We start from the raw sequence: 12,795 nt of genomic DNA, 5'->3' as shown, positions 1-12,795 counted from the left end.
AAATAAATCTGAATGATGGAGGAGGTATTTCTTCAATTCTTTTTTTTCCAAATATGAAACTGTGCAAAAGCATTTTTATTTTTATTCTTTTCTCATATATTGCATCATATATTTTCTCATATTATACATCCCCGCTGCAGTTTCTCCTTCCTCCCCTCTCCCAGTCTCCCTGCCAACTTCCCTCTCCTCCAGATCCACCCTCCCTCAAAAAAAAAAAAGCAGTCTTTCCAGGGAAATCAACCAAACATGGCATAATATGCTGTAATAGGACCAGGCATGTACCATCACATCAAGGCTGGACGAGGCCACCCAGGAGGGGGAAAAGGGTCCCACAAGTAGGCAAAAGAGTTGACGACTACTCAAGTTTTCATCGTTAGAGATCCCACAGGAACACCAAATATACACAGAGGACCTAAATCAGACCCCACAGACTCCCTGATCTCTGTGTGCCCACATGAGTCCTGGTCAGTTGATTCTCTGAACCTTGTTCTCATGGTGTCCCTGAGCACTCTGGTTCCTCTGAACCTCCTCCCCTCCTCCACAGGACTCTCCAAGCTCCTCCTAATGTCTGGCCGTGGGGCTCGGCATCTGCTCCCATCAGTTGCTGGATGAAGTCACTCTGGTCTCTTTGATGACAATTCTGCTAGGCTCTGGTCCCAGAATACTCTGCAGGCAGGGCTAGCTGTAGGTTAAAAGTTTTGTGGCTGGGTTGGGAAAGCATGCAAGAGATTGCAGAGATGAAGTATCTAAGCAGCCCCAGTGTCTGAACACAGCAGGCCCACCATACAGGCTATGGGGAAAAGTGTCTGTGGGTGGAAGTTGGAGCTAGAAATGCAGGGATCCTTAAACTGCAGGCTAGCCCAGGAAACACACTAATAAAGACGGCTACATGTAAGTTATGTAGAAAAGGGGTCTGAGAAAACTGAAGAACATTACCCCACAGTCCCATCCATGTGTCCTTCTCAGGAGAACAGGTTCAAAGTAACAGAATGAGCTGAGACTGAAAATCATAAGACAATTTAGGTTTGAATGAGACCTGAGCAGAACAATAACAAGAAACCAGGTGTGTCCTTGGGCACCAGAAAGAAATGGGAACAGCCCCACATCCTGACATATCAAAGCATTGAGCGTGCGCAGCCCTGGAGAAACAGGTGGAGATCATGAAGGCACTGAACCTACTGAGATACGTCTACCAGGGGCTTCAGATAAGCCGCTGGGGACCTATGATGTCAACTATATACTAAAAATGAACAAAAGATGTTCTCACCAAGCTTTGCAAATCCTAAAATGTGAGCCAGTGTCTTTGTTAGTGAACTAACAGATAGTGAATATCATATTAAATAAGTAGTATGGCAACATGTACCGCACCATTTTGAAAAAAAAAAAAAAGACCTCTGGTGTCAAAGCAAATTCCATATGGATCAAAGATTTTTAAATCGCAAAGTGGATCCATGAAAGGAGTAAAATGTGAGAAAATATTTCTATAATTTCATAATGTGAAAAGCCTTCTTAAATATGATGTGAAATTACAAAACCATTAAAGAAAATGCCAAAAATGTAAACAAAACTGAAACGCCATGGCAAATAAAAGAAAGTGGGTCATGTTTTGACCATCAGGAACTCACTTTCTGGTTTACATTAGCACTGAACAAATGATTACGAAAAAAATTCCACCCTCTCCCCTGCCTCAAAAAAAAAAAAAACTAGTAGAGAAATAAGTATTTAAGTAGGCAATTCAAAAACCAGAAACAAAATGATCTGCAAAGATTCTTCCATAGTTAAAGTTAGGCAGATGAAAGTTATAGCATCCCAGACAGGTGATCTTCTAAGTTCTATAACATCCTATTGCTAATGCAGTTGTGGCAAAATAGATTGTGTAGAATTAAATACTTTTGAAGGGGGAGTTTCCAGACAGACCAGACAGAGTATCACTGTGTAACTTCGGCTGCCCTGGCACTCGCTCTGTAGAGCAGGCTGGCCTCAAACTCACAGAGATCCACCCGTCTCTGCCTCCCGAGTGCTGGGATTAAAGCAGTGCACCACGACTGTCCAGAAGAATTAAATACTTTCTAATGGAGGTATATTATAAAGCTTCTGTTAGTAAAATTGAGAAATTATTAAGATCAACACTGAATAAGTATTCTTTGATATATCAATCCCTTTGTTAAAAATGATGTACTACTCTCTAAAATGTTTACAGAATTACTTACAGAAACAATAACTAGGAAGATCATTCAAAGATTTATCAATAAGAATATGGCAAAACATGCTGTTACACTGTCAGTGAACAAAATATTGTACATCCTTTTAAAAATGGGTGTAGGGAGATGTCTCAGTGGATGAAGCACATGCCAATCAAGTATGAAGGAGTTCAGCTCCTCACAATTCATGTAATTGCAGAACAAATATGGTGCCTCATCTATCATTCCAGTATTGGGAAGGTGGAGAGAGATCCCAAAGAACAAGCTGACTAGTAAAACTAGCCCCTATTGGCAAGCTCTGGGTCCAACTGGGAGACCTTACCTCAGTAAATAAGGTGGAGACTAGTTGAGGAAGACTCCCAACATCCTTCTTAGATCGCTACATGCATACACACCTGCACATGCAACAACACATGTGTGAACTTACCCAAACCCATGCACACGGACACAAACATATGTGTGTGCAAAAATACAGATAAGATATAGACTTACTTCCAGTAATTCGAACAGATCTTTAATTCAATGGGTTAAGAGAAAATGTAAAGTATCTATCTGTGTTTATAACCACATAATATGTAAATAATATAAACATTCCTACATACATAATATCCATGCTGGTCTCTCTACAACCAAACACAATAATAATAAGACTGAGTGAGTACGTTTGGAGAGATAAATGGGGACAAGAACAGTGACTAGAAAATAGAGGTCCATTTTATTCCTGAAGTTCCAACCTTCTGCAACAGTTGTATACACTGCTTTCATTTTTATTTAAAAAGTATCTTATTTTATAAAATAAATCACCAGAGTCATTTGTTTCTCTTGTTTTAAAATTAAAAACCAAAGTTCAGAGACCCAGATAACTGCAATTTCCAGCAAGGACAGATTTAATTAATGTATTTATGAATTACTGGTGCCACTGTTAAAATATCTGATATCATTCTCATGCTCCAAATGAACTTCATGTGCCCTTATTAAAAATAACTCAAAGCCTAACTAGAGGTCTGTGTTTTAGGGGTGTTCATTATTTTAGGGTTAGCTCTTAACTAATTTAGTCTGTGAAAGGACAAAGATGTCTGGGCCCCCTGTTTTAGTATGTTTCAAGGAGGATCTGGTAAGATGAGCCATTGGAGATACACCATCCACACATAGGCCAGGAAATCAACAGACCTGCCCTCCTCCACATTCCAACCACCTCCTCAGAGAAGCATCCCTGAAGACCCGTCTGAGGGGTTCCCCATCTTCACGCATCTTATATACTACCTTGCCTACACTTTTCTCCAGTCCTGCCTCGTGGGTTGCAATAATTTGGATTGATTTGTGAAATTAGTTCTGATTCGTCTTTCTCATTTTGCTGTATGAGCCAGAAGAGTAGGACCAAGGTCAACTATCTACCATTGCATTCCTACGATTGATCTTTTATAATCTTGGAGCAAATTTAATTGACTATCAGTAAATTAAAACTGTGATAGTTTGTGTGTATAGCGACTATAATATTACCAATAGCTAATAGTTCATTGGATGCATAAACTGCAAATGATATAAGCATCTATATGTTTTCTCCCTGCTGTACTCAAAATTACTATAGGAGGAAAATTATATTATTGTACCTATGTTATAGATTAGGAAACAGAGATGTGATTATGATTAAGTAGCTTGACCAAAATCAAACTGAGCTAATCAGGAACAAAGGAAAGGATGTATGTATCAACTGTAGGTGTTATAACTACTAACTGTAAAGGGTACATGTGCGATGTATATACAAATTACATAAATGCTGTGCTTTGGAAAAGTGTTTCCCACAGGGCTACATGGTAAAGGCTTGGTCCCCAGTCCTGGGCACTTTGAGAATGTGGTAGAACTTTTAAGAGGTGGGGTCTAGTTGCAAATCTTCACTCATATGAGAATGTGCCCTTGAGGGGACTATTAAGGACCTGGCACTCCTTTTCTATTCACTTTGATTCCCAGCTGCCAGGAGATGACATGCTCCATCAGGTACTTCCTGCCACCATACTCACTGCAGACCCAACATTTAATGGGGTCAGCTAACCATGGACTGTATCCTCCAAAACTGCGAGCAAATTTAAATCTTTCCCTTTTGTAAGCTGATAATCTTAAATGTTGTATCATAGTGATGGAAAGCTGCCTAATGTAATTGTAGAAGTTGCTCATTTTAATTGCAGCTTGAAATCGGAAACAAAATCATAAAGAAACAGGAATTTTGCCCTCAGTAAGTCACCAAATAAGAACATCCACTACTATTTCTCCTTCGACACATAGGAAGAAGCATGCCTTTTGTGAATACTAAAAAACGGCTTCTATTATTTGCAAAAAGTGTGACAGTGTTTTCCCAAAGAGTAAATGGCTTCACAGAGACTATACTTTTGCATGAAAAACGAAAATCCCAAGGGGCCCAAGCAGCAGACGGAAATTCTACTTTAGGCACAGTGTGGCTGTACTTCCCCATTTTTGTCTGGCATATGTGTAGTGCCACCACTATCATCAGCAGAAGTGACAAAAATAATTCTGAAGCACAGCGCCTGTTGTTCTCAAAGACAGAACCAAAACTAATTCCCTTTATGTTATAGATTTTGCAATAAAAGAAGGTAGTATGGATGATAATATAAAAACACAGGACATTTTCTATGAAAGCTCAATGAGAATGAATTGATACAAAAGGATTAAAGCAAAAGAAAGATTAATTTACCCTGACAACAAATAGCTTACAATTCATTGCTGAATTCCCATTCCTAAAGTCTTTCTTTTGTCTTCAGTACACATGGGACAAGGCTTCGTAAGCTGATATGAAGCCTAAAACAGACACACCAATTATAACAGCCTGTGTGGTTCTTTCTCATACACAGTATCCACTCACAGTGCCAGGAAAGTCATGCTAGCAACTTCTATTTTTTTTTTTTTAAGAAACCGTAGTGTCTTAGTTTGGGTTACTTTTGCTATGATGAAACACCATGGCCAAAAGCAAGTTGGAAAATGTTTCTTTGGCTGTGCTTCCCCATCATTAGTCCATCCCTAAAAGAAGTTAGGACAAAAACTCAAACAGGGTGAGAACCTGGAGGCAGGAGCTAATGCAGAAGCCATGGAGGGGTTCTCTCCATGGTTTGCTCAGCCTGCTTTCTTACAGAACACAGGACCACCAGCCCAGGAATGGCCCCACCCATAAGCAATTACTAATTAGGAAAATACTCCATAGGCCTCCCAGACTTTTTCTCAGTAAGGCTTCCCTCCTCTTTGATCAGTCTAGCCAGTGTCAAGGTGACATAAAGTTAGCCAGCACGCATACCAACCGCTCTCAGTGGTGCCCTTCCTTATTGATTAATTAGCCCAGATACAATTCATATTATAAACATTAACTCGGGGGCCAGAGAGATGGCTCTAGCAGTGAACGCTTGCTGCCCTTTCAGAGGACCCACACAGGGTAGCTCACTAACACCTGTAATGCTAGATCCAGGGCTTCCAAAGCCCTCTTCTAACTTCTGTGGGCACATACACACACACACACACACAAACATACACACACACACACACACACACACACACACACACAGCTTACTCTCACACAGAGATCTATAAATACAAATATCTAAAATAAATCTTATTTAGAATTTATTTCTGCATTAAGTTTGATGTGAATTTAGTTAACATGAATTAATCTCTTTTGGTAGTTTATCTGCAGTGGAGGAAAATCAATTTTCTGAACCTGAGATTTTGGGTTACTTTTTTATTAGCTTTTAATAATTATCATACAGGACACAGTCAACAAGACAAAACAACAGCCTACAGAATGGGAAAGATCTTCACCAACCCCACATCAGAGAGAGGTTTGATCTCCAAAATATACAAAGAACTCAAGAAATTGGACACTAAAAGATCATGTAATCCAATAAAAAAATGGAGTACAGACCTAAACAGAGAACTCTCAACAGAGAAATCTAAAAGGGAAATGTTCAACATCCTGAATCATTAGAGAAATGCAAATCAAAACAACTATGAGATTCCATCTTACACCTGTAAGAATGACCAAGAACAAAAGCATTGGTGACAACTTATGCTGGAGAGGTTGTGGGGAAAAGGGAACACTTCTGCATTGCTGGTGGGAATGCAAGCTGGTACAACCCCTTTGGATGTCAGTGTGACAATTTCTAAGAAAATTAGGAAACAACCTTCCTCAAGACCCAGTAATACCACTTTTGTACATATGTCCAAAGGATGCTTAATCGTGCCACAAGGACATGTGCTCAACTATGTTGATAGCAGCTTTTTTTGTCATAGCCAGAACGTGGAAACAACCTAAATGCCCCTCGACCGAAGAATGGATAAGGAAAATGTGGTACATTTACACAATGGAGTACTACACAGCAGAAAAAAATAATGACAGCTTGAATTTTGCAGGAAAATGAATGGAACTAGAAAACATCATTTTGAGTGAGGTAACCCAGACACAGAAAGACAATTATCACATGTACTCACTCATTGGTGGTTTTTAAACATAAAGCAAATAAAGCCAGCCTACAAACCACAATCCCAGAGAACTTAGACAACAATGCAGACAATAAGAGAGACTTACATAGATCTAATATACATAGGAAGTAGAAAGTAGAAAAAGACAAGATCTCCTGAGTAAATTGGGAGCATTGGGGACCTTGGGAAAGGACTGAAGGGGGAGGGGAGAGCCAGAGAGGGAAGCAGAGAAAAAAAGTAGAACTCAATAAATATCAAAAACTAATTATCATACAAGTATATAACATACTTTAACCAGAGTCATCCCCCACAGGAGTCTCTCATAGATGCTTTGTTGCTTTAATTTTTTCTGCTTTAATAATATTTCTAGAACTTTACTTAACTGAATTCTGTGGCATTCTACTTAACTCAGAATTTCTTTCTATCTATCTATCCATCTAGCTAGCTTCATACCATCTATCTCTTTTCATTTTATTGAAAATACGCTTTCTCACATAATACATCCTGGTTACCGTTCCCCCCCCCCCACCTTTCTTCACCTCCCAGTTCCTCACTGCTCTCCTCCCATCTGGACCCACTCCCTTGCTGTCTTTTCTGAGAAAACAAGTAGGCTTTTATGGGATAATAGTAGAATATAATAAGATAGAACAAAAACTAACACATCAGAACTGGACAAAACAAACACGCAGAAGAAAAACAGCCTAGGAGAAACTACACAAAATAGAGATCTGTGTGTTCACATGCTCAGGAAACCCATAAAACCACTAACTGGAAGTCATACATATACAAAAATAACATATAAGGTAAAGAGAGAAATATATACATATATAACTAAAAATGAAACTAAAATAAAATAAGAAGGTAAAGTTCTTTTAGGAAAAAACCTAGACATGAACCTCCAAAGGTGCAGCTGAATTGGATTTCTCTTGGCACCTACTACTGGGCACACAGCCTACCGACCGTTAAGAATCATCTTTTTCCTCTCGGGAGAAACTAAACAATCATTTATAAGTGGTTATCACCTGAAGAGAGTTTCTGGGCTAGGGATGAGGGGACATGTTCACTTCTCTTTTCAGAAGAGGAATATTTAAGGAACACCAAAAAGAAAAAGACATGTGGCTTTGATGCAATAACCAAAGAGATTGCTTGGAGATAGGACTAGAAAAGGACCATTTGACCACAGTGAGGATGTAGGGTGCCTTCCCTGCTGTGACAGATCATTTTGACAACACCAGTTTTGTGACTATATGTATGTGTGTATGTGCACATATATATGTGTATCTAAGTGTGTATACATATATATGTGTATGTGTGTGTGTGTGTGTGTGTATTGGTTATAAGGAAGGAAAAATTAGAAATAGAGACAGAGAAACAATCATAGTTTAAGGGAAAGATGATGGTGGGTGGCTTGTGCCAAGGTATAAGACATGATTATGTATTTAAAGAAAGAAAAGTCAGCAGTATGTTTTATTAATATTTTGGACCACAAGAGAAAGGTAAGAATAAAGGGTGACCCTAGACTTTAAGTCAACTAAAGTAGAAATTAGTGCTAGTTCCAAATATGGAGAAACCTAGGCAAAGGTCCAAGTTCCAAGAGGGAAACTGAGCGTCCTGTTTTACCATATCCAGGCCGAGATGAGCCAGCAATGCATATCAATGACAATTAGCAATGGCTGTGGGCAGCGGATTCAAATATGAGGAGCTTTTAACACAGCTTTTCTCCTGTCTTGCATAAAAACCTCAAGGAAGTTGGTCATTCCAGCTTTCTTCCCTGCTAGCTCTGTCTTACAGCTAAAAACAAGCTTCTCCAAGCATCGTTCAGAGAAGACAAGGTTGACCAAGGCTGTCGCAAGCTGCCGCGTGACACTCCCGTGCCCTTAAATCTTAGACAAAATTTTCTCACACAGAAATGGGTTGGAGTAGATGTCAAGGCTTTCTTCTGAGATTTCATGGCAACTAAATGTGACAACATCCTAGAACAAGGGTGGACATTGGAGGGCAGCTAAGAGCCTCTGTCATCATATCCAGGGAAAATCTCAAAAAGACTGTTCCAAACCCTGCTCAAAAACTCAGAGAGGAAGTCGGGCATGAGATTCTGAATGTGTCAAACACCCAGTAAGTTCCATTTTGAGTGTATGGAACAGAAAGCAATTTATGAATCAAGTGAGTGCTTACACTTTCCAAAGATGTCATGGAAGTATTTTCTATTCCATCATCTACGATGGGATAGTGCTCTTTCTCCTGTAGGAAGTCTAGAACCTTTCCTCTTAAAGGTGGCCTTGTGAGTCACAGCCAAATGAGCAGAAGTCATATAGCACAGTTTCCGAAGCTAGGTCGGGAAAGGAACCTTGGTTTCCTCATTGTAATTTGGAGCACCTACCCGTGGAGCCTCAGTTATAATGCTAGAAGTTCAGCTACCACGGGGCCACCAAAGGAAGTCATGTCACATAGAGGCAATAGAGGCTGTGAAACTTATACTTCCTCATCACTTGGAAGAAAATACATCATTAGATTGTACACACACACACACACACACACACACACACACACACACACACACACTGACAGGGCAATCCTGGCCTTCATTGGCTGGAGAGAGTTGAGAATCTTGAACAAAAAGACAAAAAGGAAACAGAGTCTGGCGTGATAAATATTAAGATCATATAGCCAGCTCACAAAATCCTACTAGGTAACTAACTTCAGGAAATTGAAACTTATTTTTCCTCCTAATTAGTTCGTTATTATGAGAAAAAATAAAATTATTAACTATTAAAATTGACTTAAGTCCCTTGCATTGCAAAGCAGTGACTACTGGGGTCCACAATCCCTGCAGTCTTTCCCTTTCCTATCGATGGAAGGAACTGAGCAGAAGAACAGAGGATTTGTCTACTCAGTCTGAAGACTTCCTGTCTTCCCATAGTGTTCTTGACATCACAACACACAGACACACAGACACACACACACACACACACACACACACACACACACACATCAATGGAGAAAATTAGCACTACTTAATCTTGCACTGCTATAAATTATAACCAAAAGGTACATGATAAACACTCAATGGATGTAGTGTGAGTGTACTATCAGATGCCTGGTCCTAAAAGTTCCCTTTCTCGGTGCCCCCTCTAAACAATTCTGTCTCCGCTAGCCCCCTCTTTCATGCAACATAAAGAAAAGTAAGATGAGAAGAAAAATAGCTCGCTCCTGTGATCCCAGTACTCACCAAGCTGAAAGAGGATCACTGCAACAAGTTGATCAGCCTGGGCTCTGCTATGAAACCCTGTCCTCCCCAAAAAGGTTAAAAAAAATAGAAGTTAAATTATCAATTCTCCCACCCCTTGCTTACATTTTACCCATTCAAAAAGTAATTTCCTCTGAAACAGAACTAGATTGTATCTGAGTGATTTGATTAACAAATGCTTCCCACTGTCACCAAGGAATTGTGTCCTCTGCATATATGTGGATATATGACGCACATTAATGTAACAAAAACTGAAAAAATAACATATTTACTTTAAAAACTAATTGAATGATATAAAAGTAATTCCACAATGCTCACCTTCCTAGACCTAGAGGGAGAGGGGAGGAACTTGAACTTCCCACAGGGCAGGAAACCTTGACTGCTCTTAGGACTGGAGAGGGAGGAGGAGAGGGAGTAAGGGGAGAGGAGAGGGAGTGGGGGAATGGGAGAATATGGGGAGGAGGGGAGGAAGTGGAAATTTTTATAAACAAATAAATAAATTAATTTTAAAAAGTAATTCCACATAATTTCTTAACAAAAGTGCAATAGAATGCTTTTTTCTATCTTTGTTTTGTGTGAAAATCAAAATATTCATTCTTTGGGCCTCTTATCAGTTTCCAACACCAAGAAGGAAATGGAGGAATTTAGATGGAAATAGTTCTTGCCCTGGGTTATCAGAATTAAGTATCTTATTTCTCCATGATCCAACTTACAGCAAGAAAACAATCTTCATTTATTGCACCATATTACACATTTATTGTTTATATTTTTAAACCATTGCCATCGCCACAAAAATAGAGATTATAATTTTTGGAACTGGGAATTGTGTATCTTAAGGAGGGTATTGTTTAATTTATTATTATTATTTAGTATATAATGAAATGGTCTCAAATGTTAAAACACCCTGTACATAGTTTATCACATGCAACAGTTGGGAATGCCTTTTATTTGAGACAAAACAGGATTTTTGTCTATTTTATTTCAGTTTTTCACAGGAAGAAGCTGGTCAAGGCAAGAAATACTGCCCAAGAATATGTGATTCTGTGTGGCAACAGGCAGGAGAGTTGGGTTTTCAGAAGAGGATGTAGCACTCTTGTCGCTGACCGATGCAAGCGGACCCTTTGCTGGGCCAGAGGTTAATTCTTCAGAGTAGTCAGTGATCATTTTATCATGCACAATTTAACAACTATAAATATAAAATCTGAGAATTTGAGAGAAACTTTTAACTAGAGAGTATTTTCTCCCTCAGTCGTATGTTCTCCCTCTGCAGCATTTCAAGTTCCAGTATATAGAAACGTTGTTGAAATGGTTTTCTTCAGCACTGAAATAGGCCCAATGAAGACCCTTTTTCTATTTCTCCAGAAAAGGTGCTCCTGGAAGCGGAGGGAGAGTAATCTGGGGTTCTCTCGTGACTCTGGCAAGGTTTTGACTTAGCGCCATGGGATAGAGCTATCAGCGAACCGGAAACCAGACGGGGTCACGCAAATGATCAGGAGCTGCATGGCTCTTGAAAGGTTATCATTGGCTCAGTGTCAGCCAGGCGGGAAATGAATAGAAAATCCCAAGTGTAAATTTGTTTAACATTCGCCATCAGTGACCTAGAGAAATAGAGAGCTTAGTGAAGTTTGTAGCTGGGTGAGTTAAATGTTCTTTTAGGCCCTGAAAAAAAAATCAAAAATGAAGACAAAATGTTCAACAGAATCAGAATTCCACATGTTTGATTAATTGTGTTTAAAAAAAACCCTAATTAACAAAATAATCAAGACCAATAGAACCAGGAACGGAATCACATATTTGAGAACTGTATTATCTCTATAAAATGATATCTATCACTAGCCAAGTTCACAGTGCTCACACATACACACACGTGCGCACACACACACACACACACACACACACAGAGCAAGAGAGAGAATAATGAGATAATAATAATTCAAGGAGAAAAGTTTGCAGTGTGTATCTAATAGTTTACATAGAAATTTTATTTTCTTATATTGAGAACACGGACATTTCTAGCTAAAGAACATTTTTCTCTCAGGTGTTGTTCTTGTCATAGACTCTTCAATTTAATGCAGGCTCTGGGATTTGTGGCGTCATCAGGATAAAACAAAAGTAATGATGCAAAGAGAGATACTGTCATTTGGTGTTCTTCCTTCTCTTTGAAAAAGCAGATACAAGTGATTAGGTCAAGACTGTGTATGACAATGTATTAAAGCAAAATTAAAAGGCTGTGCCTTGCTGTGTGTGCATTTCCCAAATGAACAGCCTACCTTCTCTGTTTAGCTTCATCCTAAGGCAGGTCTTTGGGTGTCCACATGACAAGCCTCAGGCTATTACACAAAATAAGGTAGAAAACCCAAGCACTTAGTGCTGGAGGCTTTTCCCCTGTAACCTTCTTCATCATCTAGTACCACACTTTCGCACTCGGGAATTCTTGCAAATATGTTCGGTGAAAACAGTCTGAAAAACTGGTTGTAGTCTAAACTGAGACCATAGCTGAGTCAATGAGTTGACTTAAAAACAAAGAAATACAAAACAAAAAAGTAACAAAGTTTTATTAGATCAATTTTTTAATTATGGGTAAGATTCCATATTTGAAGAGTGGATACAAAGACGTTTTGTCCTTATTTCTCTGTGCCATGTAAAAAGAGTGATACAACTTTTTGAAAAACAGTATTCCATCTGTTCACTATCAAGCCAAATAGCTATAAAATATATCAAGAGTTTTAAGAAAATGACAAAACAAGATAACTCTGAGGGTTGAAGGACTTGTTCCCAAGCCTGAAGATCTGAATTCCATCCCTAGGACCCACACGGTAGGAGAGAATCACCTCCTGCAATCTGTCATCTGACCATCGTATGCAAGTG

The sequence above is a fragment of the Myodes glareolus genome, chromosome 17, assembly GCF_982192425.1.
Source record: "Myodes glareolus chromosome 17, mMyoGla1.1, whole genome shotgun sequence".
Classification (NCBI taxonomy): Eukaryota; Metazoa; Chordata; class Mammalia; order Rodentia; family Cricetidae; genus Myodes; species Myodes glareolus.
This window is presented reverse-complemented; position numbering follows the sequence as displayed.